At 36.9% G+C, this 22,477-nt stretch overlaps 1 pseudogene; it reads right to left on the reverse strand.

Annotated features, from left to right (window-relative positions):
* Positions 1-20,551, reverse strand: part of LOC132488962 (tubulin beta chain-like) — a 42,427-nt pseudogene extending 21,876 nt beyond the window's left edge.
* Between the last annotated feature and the right edge of the window lie 1,926 nt (positions 20,552-22,477).

Consider the following 22,477-nt stretch of genomic DNA (forward strand, 5'->3'; position numbering starts at 1 on the left):
ACAACTAGCAAGACAGGAACACAACACCACCCATTAGCAGAGAGGTGGCCTCAAATCATAAAAATTCCACAGACACCCCAAAACACACCACCAGACATGGACCTGCCCACCAGAAAGACAAGATCCAGCCTCACCCACCAGAACACAGGCACTAGTCCCCTCCACCAAGAAGCCTACACAACCCACTAAACCAACCTTAGCCACTGGGGACAGACACCAAAAACAACGGGAACTACGAACCTGCAGCCTGCAAAAAGGAGACCCCAAACACAGTAACATAAGCAAAATGAGAAGACAGAAAAACACACAGCAGGAGAAGGAGCAAGATAAAAAACCACCAGACCTAACAAATGAAGAGGTAATAGGCAGTCTACCTGAAAAAGAATTCAGAATAATGATGGTAAAGATGATCCAAAATCTTGGAAATAGAATAGACAAAATGCAAGAAACAGTTAACAAGGACCTAGAAGAACTAAAGATGAATCAAGCATCGATTAAAAACACAATAAATGAAATAAAAAATACTCTAGATGGGATCAATAGCAGAATAACTGAGGCAGAAGAACGGATAAGTGAGGTGGAAGATAAAATAGTGGAAATAACTGCTGCACAGCAAAATAAAGAAAAAAGAATGAAAAGAACAGAGGACAGTCTCAGAGACCTCTGGGACAACATTAAACGCACCAACATTCGAATTATAGGGGTTCCAGAAGAAGAAGAGAAAAAGAAAGGGACTGAGAAAATATTTGAAGAGATTATAGTTGAAAACTTCCCTAATATGGGAAAGGAAATAGTTAATCAAGTCCAGGAGGCACAGAGAGTCCCATACAGAATAAATCCAAGAAGAAATACACCAAGACACATATTAATCAAACTGTCAAAAATTAAACACAAAGAAATCATATTAAAAGCAGCAAGGCAAAAACAACAAATAACACACAAGGGAATCCCCATCAGGATAACAGCTGATCTCTCAGCAGAAACTCTACAAGCCAGAAGGGAGTGGCAGGACATAATTAAAGTGATGAAGGAGAAAAACCTAAAACCAAGATTACTCTACCCAGCAAGGATCTCATTCAGATTTGATGGAGAAATTAAAACGTTTACAGACAAGCAAAAGCTGAGAGAGTTCAGCACCACCAAACCAGCTTTACAACAAATGCTAAAGGAACTTCTCTAGGCAAGAAACACAACAGAAGGAATATACCTACAATAACGAACCCAAAACAATTAAGAAAATGGGAATAGGAACATACATATCAATAATTACCTTAAATGTAAATGGACTAAATGCTCCCACCAAAAGACACAGAGTGGCTGAATGGATACAAAAACAAGACCCATATATATGCTGTCTACAAGAGACCCACTTCAGACCTAGAGACACATACAGACTGAAAGTAAGGGGATGGAAAAAGATATTCCATGCAAATGGAAATCAAAAGAAAGCTGGAGTAGCAATTCTCATATCAGACAAAATACACTTTAAAATAAAGACTACTAGAAGAGACAAAGAAGGACACTACATAATGATCAAGGGATCGATCCAAGAAGAAGATATAACAATTGTAAATATTTATGCACCAAACATAGGAGCACCTCAATACATAAGGGAAATATTAACAGCCATAAAAGGAGAAATCGACAGTAACACAATCATAGTAGGGGACTTTTAACACCCCACTTTTACCAATGGACAGGTCATCCAAAATGAAAATAAATAAGGAAACACAAGCTTTAAATGATACATTAAACAAGATGGACTTAATTGATATTTATAGGACATTCCATCCAAAAACAACAGAATACACATTTTTCTCAAGTGCTCATGGAACATTCTCCAGGATAGATCATATCTTGGGTCACAAATCAAGCCTTGGTAAATTTAAGAAAATTGAAATTGTATCAAGTATCTTTTCCGACCACAATGCTATGAGACTAGATATCAATTACAGGAAAAGACCTGTAAAACATACAAACACATGGAGGCTAAACAATACACTACTTAATAACGAAGTGATCACTGAAGAAATCAAAGGGGAAATTAAAAAATACCTAGAAACAAATGACAATGGAGACACGGCGAACCAAAACCTATGGGATGCAGCAAAAGCAGTTCTAAGAGAGAAGTTTATGGCAATACAATCCCACCTTAAGAAACAGGAAACATCTCGAATAAACAACCTAACCTTGCACCTAAAGCAATTAGAGAAAGAAGAACAAAAACATCCCAAAGTTAGCAGAAGGAAAGAAATCATAAAAATCAGATCAGAAATAAATGAAAAAGAAATGAAGGAAACGATAGCAAAGATCAATAAAACTAAAAGCTGGTTCTTTGAGAAGATAAACAAAATTGATAAACCATTAGCCAGACTCATCAAGAAAAAAAGGGAGAAGACTCAAATCAGTAGAATTAGAAATGAAAAAGGAGAAGTAACAACTGACACTGCAGAAATACAAAAGATCATGAGAGATTACTATAAGCAACTCTATGCCAATAAAATGGACAACCTGGAAGAAATGGACAAATTCTTAGAAATGCACAACCTGCCAAGACTGAATCAGGAAGAAATAGAAAATATGAACAGACCAATCACAAGCACTGAAATTGAAACTGTGATAAAAAATCTTCCGACAAACAAAAGCCCAGGACCAGATGGCTTCACAGGCGAATTCTATCAAGCATTTAGAGAAGAGATAACACCTATCCTTCTCAAACTCTTCCAAAATATAGCAGAGGGAGGAACACTCCCAAACTCATTCTACGAGGCCACGATCACCTTGATACCAAAACCAGACAAGGATGTCACAAAGAAAGAAAACTACAGGCCAATATCACTGATGAACATAGATGCAAAAATCCTCAACAAAATACTAGCAAACAGAATCCAACAGCACATTAAAAGGATCATACACCATGATCAAGTGGGGTTTATTCCAGGAATGCAAGGATTCTTCAATATACGCAAATCAATCAACGTGATACACCATATTAACAAACTGAAGGAGAAAAACCATATGATCATCTCAATAGATGCAGAGAAAGCTTTCGACAAAATTCAACACCCATTTATGATAAAAACCCTGCAGAAAGTAGGCATAGAGCGAACTTTCCTCAACATAATAAAGGCCATATATGACAAACCCACAGCCAGCATCATCCTCAAAGGTGAAAAACTGAAACCATTTCCACTAAGATCAGGAACAAGACAAGGTTGCCCACTCTCACCACTCTTATTCAACATAGTTTTGGAAGTTTTAGCCACAGCAATCAGAGAAGAAAAGGAAATAAAAGGAATCCAAATCGGAAAAGAAGAAGTAAAGCTGTCACTGTTTGCAGATGACATGATACTATACATAGAGAATCCCAAAGATGCTACCAGAAAACTACTAGAGCTAATCAATGAATTTGGTAAAGTTGCAGGATACAAAATTAATGCACAGAAATCTCTGGCATTCCTATATACTAATGATGAGAAATCTGAAAGTGAAATCAAGGAAACACTCCCATTTACCATTGCAACAAAAAGAATAAAATATCTAGGAATAAACCTACCTAAGGAGACAAAAGACCTGTATGCAGAAAATTATAAGACACTGATGAAAGAAATTAAAGATGATACAAATAGATGGAGAGATGTACCATGTTCTTGGATTGGAAGAATCAACATTGTGAAAATGACTCTACTACCCAAAGCAATCTACAGATTCAATGCAATCCCTATCAAACTACCACTGGCATTTTTCACAGAACTAGAGCAAAAAATTTCACAATTTGTATGGAAACACAAAAGACCCCGAATAGCCAAAGCAATCTTGAGAACGAAAAATGGAGCTGGAGGAATCAGGCTCCCTGACTTCAGACTATACTACAAAGCTACAGTAATCAAGACAGTATGGTACTGGCACAAAAACAGAAAGATAGATCAATGGAACAGGATAGAAAGCCCAGAGATAAACCCACGGACATATGGTGACCTTATCTTTGATAAAGGAGGCAGGAATGTACAGTGGAGAAAGGACAGTCTCTTCAATAAGTGGTGCTGGGAAAACTGGACAGGGACATGTAAAAGTATGAGATTAGATCACTCCCTAACACCATACACAAAAATAAGTTCAAAATGGATTAAAGACCTAAATGTAAGGCCAGACACTATCAAACTCTTAGAGGAAAACATAGGCAGAATACTCTATGACATAAATCACAGCAAGATCCTTTTTGACCCACCTCCTAGAGAAATGGAAATAAAGACAAAAATAAACACATGGGACCTAATGAAACTTCAAAGCTTTTGCACAGCAAAGGAAACCATAAACAAGACCAAAAGACAACCCTCAGAATGGGAGAAAGTATTTGCAAATGAAGCAACTGACAAAGGATTAATCTCCAAAATTTATAAGCAGCTCATGCAGCTCAATAACAGAAAAACAAACATCCCAATCCAAAAATGGGCAGAAGACCTAAATAGACATTTCTCCACAGAAGATATACAGACTGCCAACAAACACATGAAAGGATGCTCAACATCTTTACTCATTAGAGAAATGCAAATCAAAACTACAATGAGATATCGTCTCACACCAGTCAGAATGGCCATCCTCAAAAAATCTAGAAACAATAAATGCTGGAGAGGGTGTGGAAAAAAGAGGACACTCTTGCACTGCTGGTGGGAATGTGAATTGGTACAGCCACTATGGAGAACGGTATGGAGGTTCCTTAAAAAACTACAAATAGAACTACCATATGACCCAGCAATCCCACTACTGGGCATATACCCTGAGAAAACCATAATTCAAAAAGAGACATGTACCAAAATGTTCATAGCAGCCCTATTTACAATAGCCCGGAAATGGAAACAACCAAGTGTCCATCATCGGATGAATGAGTAAAGAAGATGTGGCACATATATACAATGGAATATTACTCAGCCATAAAAAGAAATGAAATTGAGCTATTTGTAATGAGGTGGATGGACCTAGAGTCTGTCATACAGAGTGAAGTAAGTCAGAAAGAGAAAGACAAATACTGTATGCTGACACATATATATGGAATTTAAGAAAAAAAAATGTCATCAAGAACCTAGGAGTAAGACAGGAATAAAGACACAGACCTACTAGAGCATGGACTTGAGGATATGGGGAGGGGGAAGGGTAAGCTGTGACAAAGTGAAAGAGCGGCATGGACATATATACACTACCAAACGTAAGGTAGATAGCTAGTGGGAAGCAGCCGCATAGCACAGGGAGATCAGCTCGGTTCTTTGTGACCGCCTGGAGGGGTGGAATAGGGAGGGTGGGAGGGAGACGCAAAAGGGAGGGGATATGGGAACATATGTATATGTATAACTGATTAAATTTGTAAAATAAAAAAAATCTATTTTTAATGTTAAATGTGGGAAAATGAATTGAAAACAAAGTACTACTGATTTCAAATGAAACTGCCCATCTGAAGCAATGTATTACATTAAAGAAAAAACATCATATTTCAGAACTTTCCAAAATAAGACCAGATACAAACTCAGAGTTCAGTACAACATTGATTAATATTTGACTTTTTCCAAGGTGTTTCACAATCTTGAATCAAAAAAAATACACTAATTTACATAAAATGCGAATATTTATTTTGCCTCTTTATGTCAGTATCATGAAAAAGCAATATTATAAAAATCATTAAAAGCATTTTAAATTAGTTGCTATTATTTATCATTTGGAAGTGGGAAAACTGAGGCTTACAGAGGTTAATTATTTTAAAATAACGTACTTTATCTCAGAGTCAGAATTCAAATTCTTATCTATTTACCACAAAACCAAATAACATAGCTACTGTCCTGTATTTCCCTTTTCTCAAATTGATAAAAATAAATGTGACTGTCTTTTATTTAACACATGTAAGTTTCAGAGAATAGTAAATCTTTTACACATAACATATTCTTCATTCTTTTTTTTTTTTTTTTTTTTTGCTGTACGCGGGCCTCTCACTGTTGTGGCCTCTCCCGTTGCGGAGCACAGGCTCCGGACGCGCAGGCTCTGCAGCCATGGCTCATGGGCCCAGCCGCTCCGCGGCATGTGGGATCTTCCTGGACCGGGGCACAAACCCATGTCCCCTGCATCGGCAGGCGGACTCTCAACCACTGCGCCACCAGGGAATCCCTATTCTTCATTCTTTACAGCAATCTTGTACATGATTATTCCCTACAGAAAGCACTGAATACAGTACCTGCTGCAATTAGCATTCAGTGGTAGCTTCTCAAGTTACTAGTATTATTGTTATTAATATTATCATCTCTATTTTAGATATTTGATAACATTGAACTCTAGAGCCAAGTAATTTCCCCCAAGGTCATAACAGATGGTAAGTGGCTGAGTAAAAATTTGAAAGCAGAATTGTTTCTTGCTCTATTTAGTAGTATCTTCTAAACCAAATCTGCCAGCTGCTATGCATGCAAATCCAAATAATAGCATCCTGAAACATTCTTGTTTCTCAGATCTTCAGCATCCTGGTAACAACATAAGAAATCACCCTAATGATGTGTTTGCTGTTTGCCTCTTAATGAAATCTTTTGACATGGTTTAAAACAAGTTCCTCCCTTATCTAATTAGATTTCACAATTAACCGAATAACCCCAATAGCTTTGTTTCTGGGCATATGATTTACTTTTAGGTATTCACTATGTCACCAGAAATATGTAAGATTCAAATAATAATATCAATTTTCATCTGTACAAAATACTGAGTGGCTTTCAAAATATGCTGCTATTTGCATATAAATTCTCATTGAATATTTATAGCAACCATCTGAAAAACCCTGTGAAATAGGACAAAAATTTTTTATAGCATTTGTCGATTAAATAAAATAAGCTTACAGAAAGAAGATGGTCAATATTCAAAATTACGTAGCTAGGAAGAGGCAGAGCAGATACTGGTATCAGATTTTTCACATGTGATTCCCCTGGTGTTTTCATCTCATCATGTCCCCCTGATCTTCTCACTATTCCTACTTTGCTCCTGTCCCTTAACCTGTAGCATCTAGATTCAAAAAATTCACTGAAGTTGCTTATAAACAGCTAATGGAGTTCTACAGATATTTAACACTGTCTTCTTCTTAAATTGTTTTCTTTTAATTTCTCTTTTAATAAGGGAACACATTTACAATAGCCAAGACATGGAAGCAACCTAAATGTCCATTCATAGATAAGTGGGTAAAGAAGATGTGGGACATATATATATATATACACACACAATGGAATATTACTCAGCCATAAAAATAATGAAATACTGCCTCTTGCAGCAACATGGATGGACCTAGAGATTATCATATTAAGTGAAGTAAATAAAAAACAAATATCACATGATATCACTTATATGTGGAATCTAATAAAAAATGATACAAATGAACTTATTTACAAAACAGACTCACAGACATAGAAAAGAAACTTATGGTTACCAAAGGGGAAAGGGGGAGTGATAAATCAGGAGTTTAGGATTAACATATACACACTACTATGTGTAATATAGATAACCAACAAGGATCTACTGTATAGCACAGGGAACTATACTCAATATTTTGTAATAATATATAAGGGAAAAGAATCTAAAATATATATATTTATAAATATACATATATTTTATATATATATATATATATAACTGAATCACTTTGCTGTACACCTGAAACTAACACATTATAAATCAGCTATACTTCAATAAAAAATTTTTAAAAATAAAACAAAAAGAAACACAAAGGAACACATTAAATATTGCAGAATGAATAAAAATATTCGAATAGCTCTTTTTTGTTGTTAGTCATTTATTTCACAGTCATTGCAAAATAAAAATTTAGTAAAACATTTAAATTTTGATGAGAAAGATCACTTCTATGAAGTAATATTAGCAACTGTGGAAACTGCTGGTATAGTTTCCTTTTGATGTATATCCTTTTCCCCCTGTAATGTTAAATATGGGAACACAGAATTTTGTTCATTTCATAGTGGTATTAAAAGTAAAATTGCTAAAGAAAATGATATCCAGTTTTCATTACTAACTTGTGTTCCTTTAGACCTCTTACTTCACCACCATTGAAACTATTAGTCTTAATTTCAGAACTATTGACATTTTTAGCTTTGCATTTTAGTAGATTGAAAGTCTTGCCTTCAAATGAAGAGCATAAGACTTAAACTAAGTATAATGCCATTTGACTTTTATATTGAAACTCATATTAACCACATCTGTATGGAATGGGAAAGAAATATTGCGTATGTCAATTTGTTACTGCTTTACTAATTCCCATCTATTTAAAATGTCAAAAGTAGAGGAAGCAGTTAATCTAAAGCACAAAGTTAAGGTCAAGAACCTAAGGAACTATGACGTGACATTATTTAGAAAAATGTTTTATTATATAAATCTATAAAAGTTTCTGCCATGATTTTAAAACATTTACTCTAAAATTTATAATGCTTTAATTTCCTTAATACTTGGGTGATAACTTTTTTTAAAAAATCAAAATCTTTTTCTAACAATAAAAAAGCATTTTAGTTTCCTTTTGCCCAGCCTCTAAAATCAGTTATCCAAGAATGTATGTGAACCCACGTAGATTGACTACCTGTTCTTTACCATGTGTAGTATCTGTCCTATTCCATGCTATGGCTTCGAGTCTGAGCACACATTTGATTCTTGAACTTCTAACTATCTGTGATTCAAGACTGAGAATTAAACTGTCACTGGGCTCTGATTTGGTTGTACCATTTTTTATCTTGTTGTTGTTATGGTAAAACAACTAATAATGCCTTGTGGCCTTTTTGCATCTTTGAGGCAACATATAATTTATTTAGGCACACTCCCATAGTCCATTTTTGAGTAACCTGAGAAGCAGATGTTTTTGAGGGGTTCCAAAAACAAGAGAGTCTCTGCTTTAGTTCTAGATTGTCATGAAAGCTGCTTGGCCCCTTGGACTATATGACTCAGTAGATTCAGTGCTGCCTGAAATTTCTATGACAGACAGAAATGTCATGGAGCCTTTGGAAAGACACTGCAGGTGAATCACAGCACAGCACAGACCCTTAAGGTTTTGGAACAAAGTGACCCATCTTCTTCAGTTAACTTTTCTCCTTTTGAGAAGGCTTAATACTAGATCTTAGTCGAGACTAAATACTTGGTCAGGTGAGAACAAGCTACAAGGCAACCGGAGTTGCCCATCATGAAAAAGTAGTACCTTACCCAACAAACCATAAATTTGGGTATACACAGCAGATACCCTTATTTAATGAAGACTGACTGTATGAGAACAGCATCAAGTATGACCTGAAGAGACAGGTAAGTCCCATGACCAAGTGACATGGATGTGATTCAACAGGTAAGAAATGCATCCCCCAAATTCACATATTTGGTTGTGATATTGGCAGCAATCATTTTGGTATGTTGTCATAGTTTACCACATTTTAGAATTAAATGACCAAGTTCACATGACATCTCAACACAAATCTAGTAAGCAGTATAGTTGGAATTTGAAATAAGTTTGCCTTACTGAAAAGCCTCTATTATTAATGATTATACCAAAACTACCTCTGTGTTAATACAAGCTAAAGTTTAGAACTGAGATCATTGTTATGACACTCTCACAATTTATATCCCATTTTTTGGCTTCAAGATTATTTTGATATTTATATTTAGTTGTAAAATTTATATTTAATTGTAAAAGTATTAATTGGATTATATTGGCTATAAGCAATCGATTTTTGTACTGTCACCCCTGCCCTATTCTTGTTGCAATTTTTTTTTTTTTTTTTTTTTTTTTTTTTTGCGGTAGGCGGGCCTCTCACTGTTGTGGTCTCTCCCGCTGCGGAGCACAGGCTCCGGACGCGCAGGCTCAGCGGCCATGGCTCACGGGCCTAGCCGCTGCGCGGCATGTGGGATCCTCCCAGACCGGGGCACGAACCCGTGTCCCCTGCATCGGCAGGCAGACTCTCAACCACTGCGCCACCAGGGAAGCCCCCCTGCCCTATTCTTAAAGTGTAAATTTTAATCCATCTCTCAGCCAGCTTATATATGTATGTATGTATGTATGTATGTATGCTTATATATAATTTATTTTCCTGCTTTAAAAATATAAAAGCATGTATGATAAAATTTCTGAATCATTAATTATCTGAATAAGTATTTACATTCATTAGAAACTGAATTTTTAACCCGAAATTCTCTGGCTCGAATTTCTCTACCTTAAAAGTTTATAATAATATTTGATCAATTATAGAAAGACCTCTAATTTTGTTATTATGTGTTTGTTTAGTGTTTGGGGTTTTTTGAGGCTCAGTGATTGCAGAATTTGTTCATTATTATTGTAATTTTAAAGCTTTTCTTTATAAGACAGTTCTTGATTGTTTAATTTTCTATTTATTTTTGTTGTAATGTGGTGACACTTTTTTATACATCTCAATTTTTTAGCACTATCAGTATACATTTTCCTTTTACACTTTTATTGTCTATGCAATTCTTCCTTTTGTAATCCTGTTATCTTTTTGCCTCAGTACATCATCTTCAGCTTTCATTTTTCTTATGACTTTCTGTTTCTTTAAATAAAATTAATTTTTTTTTGTTTTTTATTGTAAATGATTTCCAGAGTTATGGCTTTCAACTGACACAGTACCACTGTGTTTTCAGGATGACATGCTGATCCTACTTCTGCTGTATTTTTTCTGTAAATCACATGCTTGGAAATAATCTACCCAGAATCAGCGTTTCAACCGAAAGGAGATGTGGGAAATCACACATTTTTGGTCTCCTAACCTATCTGTTTGAGTGATGTTTTAATTCACTTCTTAGATCTACAGTTTGATGCATACAATTCTCATTAGCGAGTCATCACTTATCAAGCATGATCTAGTTTCCCTGAGATGAGATCTTTGCATCTTCACAGTATCTGCATGTCTGTCAGGGAGAATGATAGATTTTTGGTGGAACAAATAACCCCAGAATTGTATGATTCCTGCTGCATTTTCTTTTTATAGCTTGCTCACAGCACTTTGCTCAGGTGGAGGGGATGTGGTAGATTAAATACATAGAGTGTGCCCTTGGCAGTGCCCTTACCCCTCTTTGTGGCATGACTGTTTTGGTCTTAAAAAAAATCTTAATAAAGAACAGAGGTAATTATTGTATTTACCTCAGAATCAAAACCTATGAATTAAGACATTTTGTACATTTTCTGGTTGCAACACCTAAGTCTAGAGACAGGGTGAATAGCATGCAGGTAGTGGAGTGGACAAGAAATAGCTTTATGTTCTTTCAGTTGTACAGGGTTTCATACATTTCATCAAAATGGAATCTATCATTCCATCATTATAGCATTAAATCATCTCATAGAGATTTATGGTCATTGAAATTACTCTTAGATCCTGACAATAGAACACAGGCTAATATAATTGTCAGTCCCAGTCATGTCATTTGAAATTTCAGCAGCATTTGTAACAGGAGATTGAAAACTTATTCTTGAAACCCCCCTTTTTTTAAAGTTAGATTCTGGAATACCTCTTTCTCAATTTTCACACCTCATTTATTATTCCTTTTCAGTCTATTTTTCTCTGTCACCTCATTTTCATTATGTCTTAATTCTGGATGTCACCAGGGTTTGTCTTCATAGCATTTCTCTTCTCTCTGTAACTCAACTCTTAATGTGATCTTATCTTGCCTCGTGGGTCTAATATTACTATGCAACCCATAAAGCAGAATGAAATTTTATACATATATTCTAGTTTTATATTATACCCTGTACTCTTCATTTACATATTTTTAAAAGTTCTACACAACTCTACATCTAAGTGTCATCTAAGAATCGCTAGTAAGATTTCCAAAGCCTAAGTTTTGTTATAAACTTTCAGTTTGGATAAAGGGCAACTACATATTTTGGCTTAGATCAAGACTCTTAAGGTCATCCTTTTCCTTTTTCAGAACTCACACCCCCATTCAATATACCAGTAAATACTCATAGTACTACCTTCAAGATGTATCCAGCATCTACCATTTCCCATCATCTTAAACATTACTACCCTGTGCCAAGCTGCCTTTCACATAAATCACTGTAATAACCTCGTGTGTGTCTGTGTGTCTGTGTGTGTGTGTGTGTGTGTGTGTGTGTGTGTGTCCCTTATCTCCAGGGAATTAATTATCCACCTGGCAGCATAAGTTTTGTTTTGTTTTAATGTAAGCCACAATATATCAATTCTCTGATAAAACTCACCAATTACTTTCCATCTCTGTGTATTATAATATATACGTGTGGCTTATAATAGTTTCCTGGTACCAACATTTCATCACTTCCAATCAAGGGTGGAAATCTCACTTCCATTTAAGTCCTTTTACTTGCTACAGTTTTAAATGCTGTCTTGAGGATCACATGGCCTTTTATTTTAATTTCAGTAATCAAATATAACTTATAAATCATATATCTACATGCTCATATATAAACTTATAAGGAGTATTTTATATAAGTACTCATATAAAAGCTCAAGAAGGAGTCTACTGTATGCAATACAACTCAAAGAACTCCTTTAACTAGTTTTTAAAGGTAGGGCTGCTATTCACAAATTCTCTTAATTTTTCTTTGTAAGAAAATGTTTTTTCTTTCACTCCTGAAAGATAATTTCACCAAATATAGAACTCATGGTTGACAATTATTTTATTTCAGCACATAAAAAATATCATCACTTTCTTCTGGCCTCCTTGGATTCAGATGAGAAATCAGATTTCAGTTGAAATGGCTTTCCCCTACAAATAATATATTATTTATCTCTGACTGCTTTCAAGATTTTATTTTTGTCATTAGTTTTCAAAAGTGTAATTATGACATGTTCTTGTATGGTTTTCTTTGAGTTTATCTTGTTTGTTGAATAAATGAAGAAGATGTAACAGCTAGGGGACTACAGATTTATATAATGTAGGAGCAAAATTGGTTTGATAGGAATAAGGTAATGAAAATGGTAATGGAGAGGTCAAAAAGGATGTCTGAGGCAATTTAATATAAAATTTTAATAAATTCCACATGAGATAGAGTAAATTGCTATAGATCAAGAGGTATTTTTAAATTACTGGCTAAAGGAGAAATTTGAAAAAGAAAGGCTAAACAAAAGAAAGAAATGGCATGGACAGATTTTCTATTGTATAATAAAGAATTTGGTTGGTCTTTGTTTCCTGGGAGGGAGCCTCTAAACTTGGGAGATTTCCCTAGTGATAGAAGTGTCTTTGTTATTCATGGTCTGTTCTATTAATTTATGTTAATGAGGTGACTCTGGATGGACACTTAGATAGTTTATTCTAATAAAATGACTCAGGATGGGGACTGACCAAGCCAGCAAGATCACATGATTATAAGGTTGGGACTTTGAGCCACTTGATATCAGCACAACATCCAGGGAATAAAAGGGAATATAGATGGAGTTCAGTGACATAGCCAAAGATTTGATCAGTCATGTCTACATAATGCAACCCCAATAAAATCTCTAGAAGAGACACCTGGTGCATCTCCTCTTTTGGTTGATTCTGATTTGTGTCCTTGTTGTTACAGTGAAACTGCACTTGTAAGTATAGTGCTGTCAGCAAATTCTGAGAGTCATCCTAGTGAATTATTGAACCCAAGAGGTAGCAGGAACTCCCAAATTTGTAGCCAGCTGGCCAGGACTGTGGGTGTCTGGGAATCCCCAACCTTGCAGCTGTTGTCTGAAGTGAAGGCAGTCTTGTGGAGGAAGCTTGTGTTCTTAACTTGTGACGTTCAGGCTAAGTCCAGGTAGAGACCTAAGTCATCGTGACTTAGTTGTTGATGATATTTTTGTCAATGCTATTAGGATAAATGGTGAGGTCAGATTTTTCCATATTCCTCTCTGCAGATCAAGAAACATCTCATAGGAATGAATATTTTTTTAGTTTATTTTGCATTATAACATGTACTTTTTATTTTCTATTTTTAAGGAAATTGGCCTTAAAATGTTGATAGTGAGTGCAACAATCAATGAATAAATTGTATCTGTAACAATCCTTACGATGTATTTCATAATTTATAGTACATGCTATTTTTGTTTTTTTCAATTAAGGTAAAGTTTTCAATGGTGGTAAAAGAACACAATAGCTATCTTAATTTGATTTTGAAGATCTGTTTTCATGAAATAAACTGGATTATAAGATACACAAGCTTTTGATCTTTAACTAATTAATTAATCTATTTAGTTTTGTGTGGTATGTTCCACACTGCCTTACCTTATTTCTTTTTTTTTCTTAATCAATATTGTCTTTTGGGGAGAATAACATATTTCAATTCAGTACTCATCACAATAATTTGGAATAGGACTCTGTAAAAGGTTATTCTTTATGCAAATTAATTGTAATTGTGTAGGATGTTGCCAGCACTCACCAGTTGATTCAAAGCAGAATTTGAAGATGTATTATGACCTGCTACACCTAAGAGCTTTTTGTATTAAGGTCATGATCGGAGCTGGAATGCTGAAGTTTGTTATCACAGCATAATCCCTAATGGATTCATGCTCGAGAGCGATAGAAAAAAAAGTACAAGATAAAGTCAAATGAAACAAAACAAATACAGGAAGGAATGTCTGCCTAAAACTATGTAAGCACGTTACTTGTCATAAGTTCTTCTTCTGAATGTCTCTAAATCTAAGAGAATGTATTCTCGAAGGAAAGGTGCCTTCTCCTGCACTTTGCCAGCAGTAGAGCAAAACAGCTTTAGACCCGCTGCTGCCTCGGGCCATTTCTGGGGGTGCACAGAAGGGACAACAGCTGTAGCGGCAACAGAGACACCACGATACTCAGCATGGTAGCAGCAGCATCAGTCAAAATCTGCTCCTCCTAAGGCAGCATCAGTACTGCCTAACAGCACAGTGAAGATGTTGATCAGGATAAAAGTGCTCAGGATGGCTCCAGCTCTGTCAGTAAGAACACTGCAATGCCTGCTGAAGAACGGTTGAATTGCCAGGAAGAACTGCACCCAGCAGGATAGATGTGCATGGAAAAGGCAAATAAGACACCTCTTGGGGCCCCCAAAAACTCCTTGGGCATCAATGATAAAGAAATATTTGTGGGGAAATACGAAGGATCCTAAGGACCTCCATGACAAGGTGCATGTAATTGTCCATGGATCTCAAGTGAATACTGTTAATGAAAACCACAGGCAGTTGATACCTGGGAAAATTAAGCTCTTGTGTAGGTAACACTTTTTAAACTGTATTTTTGCTACTAGATAGTAAACTTGTAATTGCAAAAGAATGGATGGTTTATTACACAAAATATATTTAAGGAGTTCAATAATTTTCTGAGGAGCTGTTATTGCTGACACAAATTCTGAAATACATTTTAAAGCATAACTGGGAATATTTTAAGTTATATTATGGAGATGAAGCAAAAACATCGCCATTACTTTAAAATTTCAGCTTTGCCCAGGGAAAGTGATGAATAATTTATCTGGTCTAAATCCAACAATTTTCTATGATGTGCATAAAACACTCTTAAGAAAATACGTTCTCCTTCAGGGAGAAGACACTTTTCCTTTCTTTTTCATGAGACACGAATGCTTTTGAGACACGATTCTGAAAAATATTGCCAAGAGCTTGTCTTTGATAAACAGAGTCCTCATGTTGTAAATGAGCTGTGCACCAAGAGTTCTTGTTCATTCAATTCTCTTCACTTGTTTGAGCTTAGATGTGCCTGCTCCTGTAGAATTAATGTTATGAAGAAGACACATGATTTCGGTGCAGAACAATACCTCTGCCCAATTTTACAATTCCTGAGAGGAGTCAACTATTATTTGGTTGTAACAGAACAATGGAACGATTAAAGGGGGAAAATGAGAATAAGGACCATCGTATTCCCTTTCCTTGTTAACTCCACGGGCCACCATATTGATTACTTGGACTCCATCATATTTCTTCATTCACCAGCTTTAATATCATTATTAAAACTTTTCATGCCCTCCCAACCAAGGCCCACTTGGCACTCTGAATACAGTGGTAAATCCAGCCTTGACCACATGGAATTGACAGTCGAATGAGGGAGATAAACACATAATCATCCAAAAATAAAATAAATGAGGATCTAATTAGGGCAGGTGCATGATGCTATGGGAACACTTGGAGACCTCATAGAAGGCATGCATGTATGTCTGACAGCAGAGTCTGTAGGATGACTAGGAAATAATTACAGGTGGAGCGTGGAGGAAAGCTTTACAAGTAGAGGGACTGCCAGAACAAAGTCTGTGCAGAACCCCGGGAACTGGAAGCACTAAGGACTAAGCACTGTGCAAAGCCCTAGAATGATTTGAACGTGAATCAATGAGGTAGGAGGGAAGAAAGATAGACAGGATTGCATTTATATTTCAAAAATAGCATCTGGCTACTAATGAGTGGATGCAGATAACACTTGGGACAGGAACAATGGTTATTTAAGTGTCCACTGCAAGAGATGATGGTAGCTTGGGTTAGGATGAAATGAGCAAGATGAAGAGATGTGAGTGAATTCTGGAGGTTTTAGGAGATTTATGATTTAGTCTTGGGATGGATCCAATGCAGGTAATAGGAAGTAAAGTTGTGAAAAATCGCTATTAGATGTAAACCCTCCAGACCAGAATTTCACAATTGCACAGGAACACCAATGCATATATAGGAGAGAACAGAGAGAGCTCTCTTGAAATATTTTGGCTCACATATGGCATGGACTTCATCAAAATGACACCACTTGCCAAAGAGTAAAACAGAAATATTCTGAAAGTGTGAAACCAGAGTGACAACCAATTAGTCACAAATCACAGCGTGCAGAATAACACAGTCAAAATCTGGGACAATGAAAGGGCACAGCTGAAATATCTCGAGATCCCCTACATCACAGGGTGATTGGGGTCAAGAACGTAGAAAAAAACTGCTAAACTAGTCTGTTATCAAGCATGCTTAGTGTCCCCAGCTGTGACTCAGACATAATTAACTTGGAGGCATGCAGCACTCAGATTCTGTACCCTGGTGGACAATCTTTAAGTGTTACTTAACTCTATTATGCTTCTGAATTTTTTAAATAGTGACCTCAATTTGCCTGTGATGTTTTTGGTGCTTCTTTTAGTTTAAAAAATAAATTTAATTATCACTGGAAACGTTTGCAATTAAATATAGAGATGGTTAATTAACTCAGATAAATAATACTAATCTTACTCAATATGTTTACTTACTTACTCAAAACAATCTGTGCATGTTAAAATGTGCACCATGTTTGTTAAAAATTTACACAAAAATATAACAAATGTTATAGATTACCATAATACATTCTAATTGCATTATAATGCAATTTATAATGCAATTTAATTATGTTATAGTTCATGTTGCTCTTAATTTTAATCAAGAATAAGAGAATTTATATAGCTTTTAATACAGTGTTGTGCAAGAAAATTTAAAATTCACTATTATTTTTTAAATTTTACTTTCAAGAATGATATTTCTGTCTATGATTGTTAAGCTTTTAAGCATGCCCCAAGGGTCAAAGTGAGTCCTCAAGGAGGGAGATAGAGAACTCTGAGTTGGGAGTCAGTATATGCAGGAACCCACTGAAGCTTCAGTTGAATCCAGAATAGAATGTGGTGATACAAGCCAGGCTCCAATAGCATCAATACAGCCTATGTATTACATAAGTCAGATCCATTCCTGTTCCACTTGAAATTCAATGTCTTCTCTGGAGGAGGCCAAAATGACAAGCTGATAGTCATAACTTTAGGATCTGTGCAAATTCTACTATATAAACTGGTGGAGTCATTTCATTCTTGGGATCAGGACATATAATCCAACAAAGTTGTGGCTGAAAGCATACATTTCTTTAAGTGGTGCTTGGGAATAGTGGTGAGGAGAGTCCATCCTACTTTCACTCTGGTTTCTGGACCCATATTCCAGATTGTTGAGATATAGCATCTTACGATGGCTGTATTTCAATGTATACACCACATCTGGAAATACACCCCAGCCCCTTGCAGGATGTGAATCCAGAGTTGGCGCCTTCTTTATATATGTTTAAAAGGTCACTGCAGTATTCTCTCTGACCTGTAATTTCTGGGTAATATGGTATAAAATAGGGCAAACAGATCCATGCTGTGTGCTTAGCATTGGTCCCTGCTAATGACGTGTCAGACATTCAGTAGCTGGGTTAAAACTGGTCACAAAGATCTGCTCCCCTGGTCTCCACTACCAGATCCAGCCACAAGTCTATCACCCCAGAATTTCTTGTATATGATCTTCTTCTCTTTCACCTTCCAAGATGGCAGTCATCCTTCCATGTCGTTTGTCACTGTCCAGAATTCTATACATACATTTGCTTTAACAACTTTTCCTTCCACTGGATGCCCAAGTGTGTGGCTCAAGATTCTAGGGAATGGAAGGATTTCAATTCACTATTGCCTTGAGGGCCACCTCGAATTTGAATTGTAATATAGTAGAAGTTCAGTGTTTTTGGTCGAACCACTTTATCTAGCTGATCCATTCTTGATCCAGGCCCAAGATGATTCTTCTACACCAGCAATTCATAGGGGATCTGTCCCTCATCCCCCGTGACACCATAGGGATGAGGTTGAGGAGACGTGTCAGTGCAGCAAAGAGATATGACACAGACACACAATTATTTGTATTACTTATTTATACCCTCTACATTTGGTTAGACTCCATCAGTACCTGATTTAGGAGTTGGAATGTCTGATATCTCAAGTTCACAAGGGTCAACTCTGATCCCATAGTCATGCACTGTTCCATTATCAGGTGTACATCATGTACTGGGACCTAGAGGCATGTCAAAAGCTGCTAGGGGCTTCCCTGGTGGCGCAGTGGTTGAGAGTCCACTTGCCGATGCAGGGGACACGGGTTCGTGCCCTGGTCTGGGAAGCTCCCACATGCCACGGAGTGGCTGGGCCCATGAGCCATGGCCACTGAGCCTGCGTGTCCGGAGCCTGTGCTCCACAACAGGAGAGGCCACAACAGTGAGAGGCCCACGTTCTGCAAAAAAAAAAAAAAAAAAAAAAAATGCTGCTAGTTTCTGCTATGTAAATTACAACCTTTCTCCAAAACATAGGAGTCTTCACTGTTATTCCCCTATTATTGTTTCCAGAAACTCCACATAACGTGCTCATTTACCTTCCGCACCTTTGGGTCTATCAGATAAAAAGACTGAGCTGAAAAACAGCTTTTACCAGAGTCTAGACCTACTGCAGAGCTCTAGCTTGCTCTGGCTCCACTAAAAGTTGGCAGCCTTTGAATTATCTAAAAATAGATTGAATAAGTATTCCCAAAAGAGCTATGCTCTGCTTCAAAATCAAAAAATGCCTACAGAGTGCTGTTCCCTTTACTAGCGTTAGGAGAGGTAAAATGTAATAATTTGTCCTTCCATTGAAGGAATGTCCTTGCATCTCCAGACAATAGAGCCCTTACAAACTCACCCATGTTACAGGTCCCTGGATCATCACAGGATTTATTTTCCACTCTGTCGCACGTGAATCTTAGCAGGGAAGTGAAAGTACTTGTTTATTTCTAGTCACTGGTTCCCCTTAATATCATTCATCAATAGAGAATCTGCTCTAGGGAACATCAAGATGACCAAATTTTCTTTGACTTTATTCATTTTTTAAAAATTATTTTTTGGGGCTTCCCTGGTGGCGCAGTGGTTGGGAGTCCGCCTGGCGATGCAGGGGACACGGGTTTGTGCCCCGGTCTGGGAAGATCCCACATGCCGTGGAGTGGCTGGGCCCGTAAGACATGGACGCTGAGCCTGCACATCCGGAGCCTGTGCTCCGCAACGGGAGAGGCCACAACAGTGAGAGGTCCGCATACAGCAAAAAAAAAAAAATTATTTTTTGGCTGAGTCAGGTCTTCGTTGCGGCATGCAGGATCTTCTTTACGGCATGCGGGATATTTCGTTGCAGCGTGCAGGCTCTTCGTTGTAGTCCATGGGCTTCTCTCTAGTTGTGGCGTTCAGGTTTTCTCTCTCTAGTTGAGGCATGCAAACTCAGTAGTTGTGGCACGTGGGCTTAGTTGCCCTGCAGCATGTAGGATCACAGTTCCCTGACTAGGGATCAAACTCACAACCCCTGCGTTGAAAGGCGGATTCTTTATCACTGGACCACCAGGGAAGTCCCTGACTCTATTTAAAACTGTGTAAGAAGGTTATCATAGCTCTGGGGCAAGGCACTGAATGTGTCCTGGTTCGGGTCATCTTTCCTTATGGAGACTGAAAATAGCACGTCACCAGATCCTTAGCTATATACCATTTCCAGAACTGATTAAATCTTTTCTAATAAAGATATCCTACCTCTCACAGCAGCTACGTTTGCTACTACCACTTTATTATGTTTAAGTGGTCCACTGTCTTCTGTATTTTTACAGTGGCCATATTGGTGAATTAAATAAAATGCGATGAGAATTTGTAACACTGCACGCATTAAGACACTAGTCTTTGCCATTCCACGTGGGACATGGCACTGATGCTGATAATCTTCTCTATGTAGAGGGGGATGTTTCAGAGACTTCTGTCTGGCTTTTCCTACCATAATGGCTCTCATTCCCTGGGCTAAGAAACCATTGCAATAGTTCTGCCATCACACCAATTATACATTTAGGGACTATAGAAATAACCACAAGTTTGGTCTGCAGGGCTGTAAGACACCCAGGGGGTGGACTTGTGACAGCATGTCATGGATCACCTAGCTTGCTTTTATCTCTACACCAAGTGTGGAGGGGCCCTGATGGTGTTTTGTGTCAGCTGAGCCCCACATCTTTCAAAAGATCTTGGTTTCTTTTATCCATAAGTATAGTAAATTTAACAAAAAATTAATTGTTTTTAGGGAAGAGTTGGGCTGATACTTATTTTAAATGTTTGTTATGACATTGAAGGTCTCTTCCTCAAGGGAACCTGGCTCCTTATTAATCAACGAGTTTTAAGTCTGAAAACCAGTTAGATCTGGAAACTGAGAGACTAAGAGTTTCCATTATAGCAGCTGGTATCAGTATTTTGCTCACCTACTTTTGATTTTTTTTGTGCTATAAATTAAGTAATATCTTCATGGGTTGCCAGTGTACTCTGTCCTAGGAACATCATGGTCTATTACGCACGATCTCAGATCCCTGCAGGTAAGTAAACCCATCTTACATCTGATGATTTAATGCCACCACTTATTCTCTGCTTTTCCAGGATAGCATTCTACCCTATTTTCCTTCCCATGCCTCCTTCCCCAACACACACAAATCTTCAGAAGAAAGTCAAGTGGCCAATATCATTGTCCTCTGGCCATGGAATATAATCTCACCTGAGAATAATACTCTTGATATTTTTCATAGCCAATCACTCAAAACCTACAGATTTCAGTGGAGGGGTGGTCCTCAACTGCAGTTTCTGGGCAAAATGTGGTCTAGGTATATGCTGAAAGGAATATGATATTGGAATTTTCTAAGACTTTTTCATTATATTGTTTGGAAATTGGAAAAGATGCCAAATGATGTCTTAAAGGGTATTGAACGTTTTACATTTTAAAAGAGGATTGCAATTTGTATTGTGTTCCTACGAGTTCAGAAATTAAACGTTAGGATGTCATTGTTTTTCTACCAGTACACTTAATTATGAATTAAGTATTTCGTGGTCTCTATGTCACATCAGTGGGAAGTATATAATTAATTATTCCATAATTAAATTGAAATAATGTATCTGTGACAGCTTCAAGGTGCTCTACAGAAGGAAATAAGAACCCTGAATAGATAGTCTGCTGCCTAATAAAGAGATCCCAATTGTTATATTTGAATTGCACATCACATAGGTTTGAAAATGGGTCCCAGTGGCAAATGTTTTAAACCCTAGGAAGATGTATGATTCACAGTGTAGTCCACTCATTATATGATTAAGACTGAGAATCACTGGAAAGTAAGGATACTTCACCAGCTGTCACAAATATCACCTCAGCAGAAGAAATTATTAGATATATGCCATTATACTGGAAGTAGAGAAAAACAAGCAGAAAAAAGGAGTTGGCTCAATGGAAAGTAATAATTTTGTACATACTAAGATGCAGCCACAGTGATGGTAGAGTTTTTGAGATGAAAATACCCTAGTTGGTAAATTGGAGACTATGAAGCAGAAGATATTTTCTCTAATAGGAGTTTGTGATAAATATGGTCAAAGAAAAACCAACAGACAAACAAATATCCCAGTGGCCTATAACAACAAAAGTTTATTGCTCACTTACATTTCATGCCTATTCCCAGGTAAAAGGCATTGTGAGCATGGAAGGGATTCACATTCTCAAGTTATCCTTTCACTGGACCCAGCTCTCTATCTGGAGCACTTCACTCAGTAGAGCATGGAGAAAGAGAAAATGTGCCTTGCAAACCACAGATGTTAAAACATCTTCCTGGATTTGATATTCACATTTTGTTGGCTAAAGGCAATAAAATATCAAAGTCTGGTTTTAGTAAGGGAAGGGAAA

The sequence above is a fragment of the Mesoplodon densirostris genome, chromosome 1 (genome assembly GCF_025265405.1).
Source record: "Mesoplodon densirostris isolate mMesDen1 chromosome 1, mMesDen1 primary haplotype, whole genome shotgun sequence".
Taxonomy (NCBI): domain Eukaryota; kingdom Metazoa; phylum Chordata; class Mammalia; order Artiodactyla; family Ziphiidae; genus Mesoplodon; species Mesoplodon densirostris.